The sequence below is a fragment of the Palaemon carinicauda genome, chromosome 33 (genome assembly GCF_036898095.1).
Source record: "Palaemon carinicauda isolate YSFRI2023 chromosome 33, ASM3689809v2, whole genome shotgun sequence".
Classification (NCBI taxonomy): domain Eukaryota; kingdom Metazoa; phylum Arthropoda; class Malacostraca; order Decapoda; family Palaemonidae; genus Palaemon; species Palaemon carinicauda.
The window spans coordinates 73,203,202-73,211,942 of NC_090757.1; the positions used below are offsets into that span (position 1 = coordinate 73,203,202).

At 31.4% G+C, this 8,741-nt stretch overlaps 1 non-coding gene across 1 annotated transcript; it reads left to right on the plus strand.

Moving 5' to 3' along the window:
• Positions 1-3,786: 3,786 nt before the first annotated feature.
• Positions 3,787-3,859, plus strand: TRNAR-ACG (transfer RNA arginine (anticodon ACG)). Its single transcript has one exon. It is a non-coding gene; the product is annotated as a tRNA-Arg (tRNA).
• Positions 3,860-8,741: the final 4,882 nt, after the last annotated feature.

Consider the following 8,741-nt stretch of genomic DNA (forward strand, 5'->3'; position numbering starts at 1 on the left):
TTCCATATCGTTAACCACTTCATGCACTTAAAAGCTCAAAATTTCTTTCTGAAATGTTATAAAAGTGATTGATTATACACCTGTGGATTTGGTGATTTTGTTTAAAATTCTTTGCTTGGTAACTGATGAAAATTACATTTATTTTTTCAGTAACATTTATTTTATCTAATATTCTCCTTGTAAACAGTTGTTTACTATAATTATAGCCTATAAATTCTTTTTATTATGAGTATAGATTCCAAAGGTTATTTGTCAATTATGATTCATGACTTCAAAAGTATTTTAATGAGTCACATTCTGCGATGATTACTGTGTGGTGCAGTTGCCTTATGCCAGTGTCAAATGTCAGTATTTGCTAATTGATCAGAGACAGATGAATTGTAATTTTTTCGGATTCTGTAACGTGTAGATAAATTGCAGGAGAATTGGGAGAACAAAGCCATTTTGTCCATTCTAGTAAGAAAGTAAACCCAATCCATAGAAAAGCAATTTAAAATGTTTGATAACGTAGATACTATACTTCACGAAACTGATTGCGGTGGATTCATAGTTTGTTTGTTAGCTGGCGTTAAAACTGTCAAGGCCATCGGCTAAAATGTAGATGTACTTGTTTCTCGTAAAATGCATTTACTCCTATGCATAACACAGACATTGATCCTAAACAGTATTACCTCAACTTAATAGATGATCGATTGGGTGAGCATTCAGATAATTGAAACTGCCATTATCTCTTAACAAGCCGGAGCTTAATCGGTAAGAGGGAGAAACACCTCTCTCTCTCTCTCTCTCTCTCTCTCTCTCTCTCTCTCTCTCTCTCTCTCTCTCTCTCTCTCTCTCTCCTGGCTAATCCCACGCTGATTTATAAAGCCTTTTTTGTTCAGCAGATGTTAAGAAAAGGATAAATACTCAAAATATTTTGCAATGAAGACACAGTTTAGGATATGTACATCATTACACCAAGTCCCTAAAGTAACAAAACAAGATCTACTTGGCCGTAAGAGCGATCTTACTTTACTCAAATAACGAAATTTCTCTAAATCCCACTTCTTTGATAGACTTAAATCTATAGGAAGATCTTAAGGGCTTATCCTAAGTCATTCAGACTTAGGAGGATTACTTAGCTTAGAAGATGTTAACAGACCTGCTTTAAATTGGCTGGGTTCAAGAGCTGAATATTGCAATTTGATTGCAAAGCACATATTGAAGTAACTTTTCTTCTTTTAAGCACTTAAAAAATCTCTTAATACAATATATATTAGTGTGTAAAAGTAGGTAATATTCAGCTCAAGTAAACAAGAAATAATCTAGAAAGACGAAACATGGAATGAAATAAAAGAATGGCTGCGTGTATAAGATTATTTACTTAATTTTATATACGAAGGTACAGATTACTAATGAGGAAAATACCATTAAAGATGAAACGTTCCACAAGAAACTTCCTAAACATATCTCGCCCCAACAAAAAAAAAAAAGGGGGGGGGGGCGCATTCGCAAACATTTGATCTCCCATCTGCGAATGTTGATTACATTTTCTTGGATAGTAACATTATACAAGTGAAGACAATCCTCCATTCGCAGGTATGCCAAAATACATTCAATTATGTAGATTATTCTTTTGTTCCTCTTAGATAACTATGTTGTAGCATAAATGATTATCACAGTAACACAGACTGAACAAATGTAATGCAGTGGCTGCCGTTTGATCTGGTTTTGAAGAATAGATAAGTTTTAATATTATGCAGCTGTCAGTGAGAAGGCTTGAACACCATTTGCATTATGAACGAGCATTCTTTTCTATTTAACCAGCTGCAAATGAAATCAGTCTTGTATTTACAATGCAAATGTATCTGCGAATATCGGGCGGAACTCTTGAATACATTTTGTATAAAATTATTTATGAATGTCTTTCTCGACTCATGAGTTTGGTCCGTCGTTGATATGGATCTAGTAATTTTATCATTACATACTCGATTATTTCAATTTCTCAAATATTATGTAATGTGTGGTGATGCAACTTATATGCTGTTACTTCAAATATTGTACACCAATCATTAATTACCTCGTTATGTACATTATATTTTACTGTGAATCCAAATAATTCGTACGTGTTTATTCTTCACCTTCTCTGATAAACTAGGCGTTATGAATACTTTGTCTCTTGTTTTGCTTAGGTATTTGAAAAATTGTCTTAGTATATACTGCTTAATACAAAATTGCATGATACATAATCCATTATGGAAAAAGATTAGGTCAGCATAATAGAATGAATTTTGAATCTTCATTTTATACTTGACGAGACAGTGTATGTTTGCACGTCACATTTTCTGAGCAACGACTCATTTTCTGAGTCTTTGTTTATGAATCTTCTCTTCAATGTTTGTTCTCAAACCTTAGTATTGTGTTGGTTTACAGAACATTCGATAATTAATTTTAGTAATTTGAATGCGTTTCTCGGAAAAAAGTTCAAAGTTAAGTCGAAAGCTAATAATAATAGTCTTTATAACAGATTTTATCAGAACCATAATTTTCAGTTATACCTGTTAATAAAGTCTTAAAATATTGTAACTGACAAGTTATAATTAACTTTAACTACTTTGATGTTTACTAGTTATAATAAACTTTTTTGTTTTCATAATGAACCTTCACCAGTTCTGTGAGTCAGTTTATTTTTCACCTCGTTAATTTGAGTAATCGATAAATACTTTTTAAAAGAACCTCTTGAGAATAATTTTATGAAATATGAATATTGGGTTAAGCTTTTAGATTTATGATGCTCTCCGAAAAGGGCTGAAAAAGATGAAAGCTTTATTTCTCTTAATTTTTCGCTCCAAGGAAAAAACTGAGAAAGCTATGTAGTTTATGATGTATCGATCTCTCGAAGATGTTTACCTTCCAACGTCTCCTCTCGTGATATGTGAACATTCTTGAGTCAAAGATGAAGCAGAAAAAGTATTTTGCATTTGACGAAAAGAAAAAGGATGAGGGAATTGAATTGCCAGCCAAGATCAGGTATCAAGATGGATTGCTGGAATATCGCTAATGGGAAGCATGGGGAGTCGGGTCATATAGAAGAAGGTGCGGTATATGTAATGTAAGAGAGGATCTGCAAAATATATATATATATATATATATATATATATATATATATATATATATATATATATATATATATATATATATATATATATATATATATATATATATATTATACACACACAGCCAATATCCAGCTCTAAGCAGTCGTGACAGGATATAATTCATTAGGTTTAGATTTAGCAAGTATCTACACCATGTTAATCATTATCATTTAAGGAATATAAAGTTGCAAAGTCTTTTTCAGGAAACTAGTCTTCTGGCAGTTTATTCGGTTCAATGAAATACCTCCTTATTTCATATTCTCTTATCGCTTATTTCTGTATATGTTTATTAATCATGTCATTGTACAGGATAAGATACTACGTCTAGTGGAAGCCCTCTTGAGTGGTGAGGACATGATAGGAAGAAGAGAGAGTGAGGGGAGGTGGTCTGTCAGCTGGTGGCATTGGCCTTTTGGTCCATACCCAAAGTTACACCCGAAATATAACGGGGAGAACCAGACCCTACACTCTTCTTGTGCATGTTAAAAAAATCTTTGTTTCAAATATCTTTATATTTGAAAATATTTCCTAATTGGTTGGGAAATATCAATATCATTTATTTGAAGAAGATTTATGTAGTATTGCTAAAAAAATAAGTTAGTTTGAGGAATGAATAATTAGTGCCTTGAAACCTTTTTTCCGTTAGAACGGCCTTGTGGCGCAACGGATAACGCGTCTGACTACGGATCAGAAGATTCCAGGTTAGAATCCTGGCAAGGTCGAGGACATTATTTTGTACCATTAGCTCTTTGAAGTCATGTTAGAGCGATAAAGACATATGTTGTAATTTGTATTGATATTGTTATTATTTGAAGGTGGGGAGATCGTCTCGGGTTCCTCATTTCGTTGGTGACAGTCTCGTATTTCACTTCCTTATTTATTTGTTTATTTATTTCTTGTTATTAGATTGGTGTTTTGGTTTTGCTTATTTTCCTTTTATTATTTTATGAATTTGGGTTTATTCTTTGTAACTTTTTCCTATATATTTATTCTACTTACGGATATCTTCATTGGATTCTTTATTTATTTCCACAGATAGAATTTACAATTTCTATCTCTGTCTATCTATCCATCTATCTATCTATCTATTCATCTATCTATCTATCTATCTATCTATCTATATATATATATATATATATATATATATATATATATATAATATATATATATATATATATATATATATAAATATATATATATATATATATATATATATATATATATATCTATATGTGTGTATATATATAAATACATATATATATATATATATATATATATATATATATATATATATATATATATGTGTGTGTGTGTGTGTGTGTGTGTGTGTGTGCGTGCGTGTGTGTGTGTGTGCGTGTGGAGAGAGAGAGAGAGAGAGAGAGAGAGAGAGAGAGAGAGAGAGAGAGAGAGAGAGAGAGTTGACTATACATACTATCTCAGTCTTGTGTTGTTTGTTCATATTAACCAAAAGGGGTTTTATTCTTGGCATATGAATATCAAATTAAATATTAAGAGAAGAAAAGCCTCAATATTATTTAAAATTTTAAATTTCCTCATTAATTTGAAACTTTAAATTTTCACATTTCAATCCAAGCAGTATGATTACCACATTAGCCTAGTGCAATCTGAATGATGCTTAATAGTATATTACATTTGTATGTAGTTAATAGTTCAAACCTCGCTTTAATATTGATAATGTCAGGAAATTTATGCTTGGCTAACGTTATAGAGACAAATCATTAGGACTCGAGCTTCTGCCTTCCTCTTGGAATCCTAATGTCCAGGAATTATTCTGATGAAAGGAATCGGTATCGGAGACGTGGCCGAGAATAATGAAGGATAATGAGGGATATCGTTTGTACTTTGATGAGGAATTGTTACAACGCGTCTGGTTATTCAGCCATTCCTTCGGTGTTCTTATATGTATAGAAACTAGTTTATGCAACCCGTCAAAAAGGATGGCTGAATGTTTGGATAGATATGCACACATACCCACTCCCTTCTCACCGAGGTATGATTAGCCTACTCCCCCCTCCCCCTCCTCTACCAGCGGGACGGTGAGTGACAGACTAGTTTTACGACTGGTAATGCCGCTGAGCGTTACCATATACCAAGGCCAATATATACACACACACACACACACACACATATATATATATATATATATATATATATATATATATATATATATATATATATATATATATATATGTGTGTGTGTGTGTGTGTGTGTGTTTATAACCAGACACTTGCTGCCTGTTTTATAAGGGAGATTCTGTTGGCTATTCAGACAGCAGTTTATATGGTTAAAGTTTGTGCGTATGTTTACTTGCATTACGTTGTTATATCGTGTTTCATACTGATATGGCAGATTCAGATGGTATTTGTTTATTTGATTTATAATACTTTAAGAATTTACCCGAAATAAGAATTAATCCTATTGGTTTCTTGAAAACAAAACAGAAAAGTTTGATCCTGGTAAACATTGACATCTAATATCGTTTCAGAATGTAAATTTATGATCTCTGCAATTCCAAGTAAATTGCATTATTGTATTCCTGTTCCTAAAGAAGAGAGGAAATTGAATTTGCTTTCAAGTGAATATCTTTTGAACAATCACTAGACCTCCATAACATTCTTATATTGGAGTTTGCACTCTTAAGGAATTATGTTCTTGTTTAATTGTTTGAGTTTTTTTTTTTATACCGTTCATTAAAATTAAGGAGGAATATCTCTTTCTTTATTTGATATAAGAGTTGGAAAGTCTCTTATCAGTTTAGAAACGCTAGAGTATAGACAGTAAGAAATATTTTCAAAACTTGTCTGTTGATGAAATATTAATAATGAATGAAAGTTTCGTTTCAGAAGATTTTGTGGTTTTATGAATCTAGTTCAAAGTACGGGAAATTTATCCCATGAAGATTTACCGTAGTTTATTATTTTAATGATTGAATTTTGCATTAATTTAATCCTAGATCAGAAGCATTTAATTACAACGGAGTTCTCACAACAAAAAAGGTTAATGGACTGAATGACAATGCTGTTGTATGCTAAGAAATTGTGCTAGTTTGACCTGTTCCTGTTTTGAGCTATAGTAGGTTTCCTCACTAAACGACTTGGAACTGACATTGTCAACACAGTCAACCAAACCGAATTCGTGATGCCAGCGTACATAAAAAGAAGTTCGTGATGCAAGCTTACATTTGATATACTGTATACTCAAAATACTTAATTAAAAATGGATTAATTACTAAAAAGTGTCCATAAAATATGCAATTTACAAATAGTGACACTTTTGAGTAATCACTCAATTTTTGATTAAGTATATTTTGAGTATACAGTATATCAAATGTACGCTGGCATTACGAACTTCTGCTTATGTACGCTGGCATCACGAATTCGGTTTGGTTGACTGTGTTGACAATGTCAATTCCAAGTCGTTTAGTGAGGAAACCGAGCTATTTTCATTTTATAACCCCTTCCCCCTTCCTCAACATATGGTGCTAATTATTGCTTTCCCAGAATTTAAATAACCACCCAATTACTGTGCAAGAAGATGAGAACTGCTGGATTGTATCATTTTGGAGTAAATGAAGAGCGTGGTGTTGTAAACAATTACCATATAACCATTTGTAGTCTACTGCTGGACAAAGGGATCAGACATTTCATTATTCTTGTCTAGAGGTTGGCCATTTTTCAGCACCACGCTGGCCACTGCAGATTGGCTATATTGTGATATTTTAGTTTGAGCGCTCATATATATATATATATATATATATATATATATATATATATATATATATATATATATATATATATATATATATCAGTATATATATATATATATATATATATATATATATATATATACAGAATATATATATATATATATATATATATATATATATATATATATATATATATATATATATATATATATATATATATATATATATATATATATGTACAGATTAAATATCTTTGTATATTTCTAATAAAAAAATAGAACAGAGCGTAAAGGAATAATCTCAACAATTTGTGAAGTAAAAGTTGATGATGATGATGGAGCAGCAAGAAAACGATGTACAGACAGAGAGCGAAAATATTATTTAATCATTCTCTCGTATCCCTAAAGTGAAGTGAGAGAAGATTTTCTACAAGTTATAGGAATAAAAATTTCAAGCAAATAATAAGGAGAATTTTATATAATATTTTGAGTCAGTAGACATTAATATTATATTTATTAATAGTTTTAATAACAAAACAAGTTTTACTTTTAGATAAAAATAATATTGATTATATCTATCAATATATGCTTTTATGAATTAAAATCTACTCCACGAAATTATACGTTCAAAGGAGGGAAGGAAGTCTTGTATCAATCACTTCCGAGCGAATTTCTTTCGGAGTTCCAAAGGAAATCTTGAAGAACTCGTCCAGAGACTTGAGGCGGAATTAGATAAATGTTAAAAGAAAAGATTTTAAACTTGCTACAATGAAATATTCATTAAAATTACAATTGAGTATCGTTTAGAGAAATATTTTTGTTTTTTATATTGAAAGTAATTATAATTCTAAAAATAAGCGTATGAAAATTTAATGATGTTTAATTTCTTATAAATTTACATAATGACCTCAGAAATTTTCAGTTGAAAAAGTTATTCTGACTTGAACGTTCCAAAATCCTCTCCGTCTTCAGGGATATGATATGATGATTAAATACTCTTTTCTTTACTGCGTTTCATCCTACCTTGAGGCGTCAGTGACCCTGGCAGTTATGACGCCGCCTAGTGTCAATGACCTTTGTAGTTGCGACGCTAGGCAACCTAATCAATCTTTGAATATGATCATATGATAAAACCCCTGATATATTATTATTGTTGTTAGCTAAGCTAAAGCCCTAGCTGAAAAATCAGTATGCTTTAAGTCCAATGGTTCCTACAGGAAAAAATAGCCGTGTGTGAGAAGGAAAGGAGGAAATAAATAAACTGCAAGATATGTAATGAACAATTCAAAAAACACAATTTAAGAACTCTAACAACGTTAGAATCGATCTTCCATAAATAAACTATGAAATAGAGACTTAAGTCAGGATTTTTAACATAAAACATTAGCTACAAGTTTGAACTTTCGAAGGAGATTTATATGTTCATAAGAATCTTCTCGGTGCCAAGAATAGGTAGACAAAAGACTCTGTCGGTATTCATCACTGGAATCTTGTGCAAGAATAGAGTTGTTGACAAGTCTTGAAATACGATACGGCTCCCTTCATAGTACTTTCAGAGCTGGCACGATGAGCGGTTGAGTACATTATAGTTTATATATGACTGATCTATGTTGTTACTGGTCTTCAAGTATTTTATATTTTTATTCGTTTTATATTTTTATTCGTTTTATATTTTTATTCGTTACTAATGTATGATCTATTTTCTATTTCCTTACTTCCTTTCCTCAGTGGGCTACTTCACCTGTTGGAACCCTTAGCCTTGTAACCTTGTGCTCTTCCAACCAGAGTTGTACTGTAGCTTGGCTAGTAATAATAATGATGAGACTGATGTAGGCGACTGGAAATACTTGATTGGATTATTGGAATTTGTATTCCCT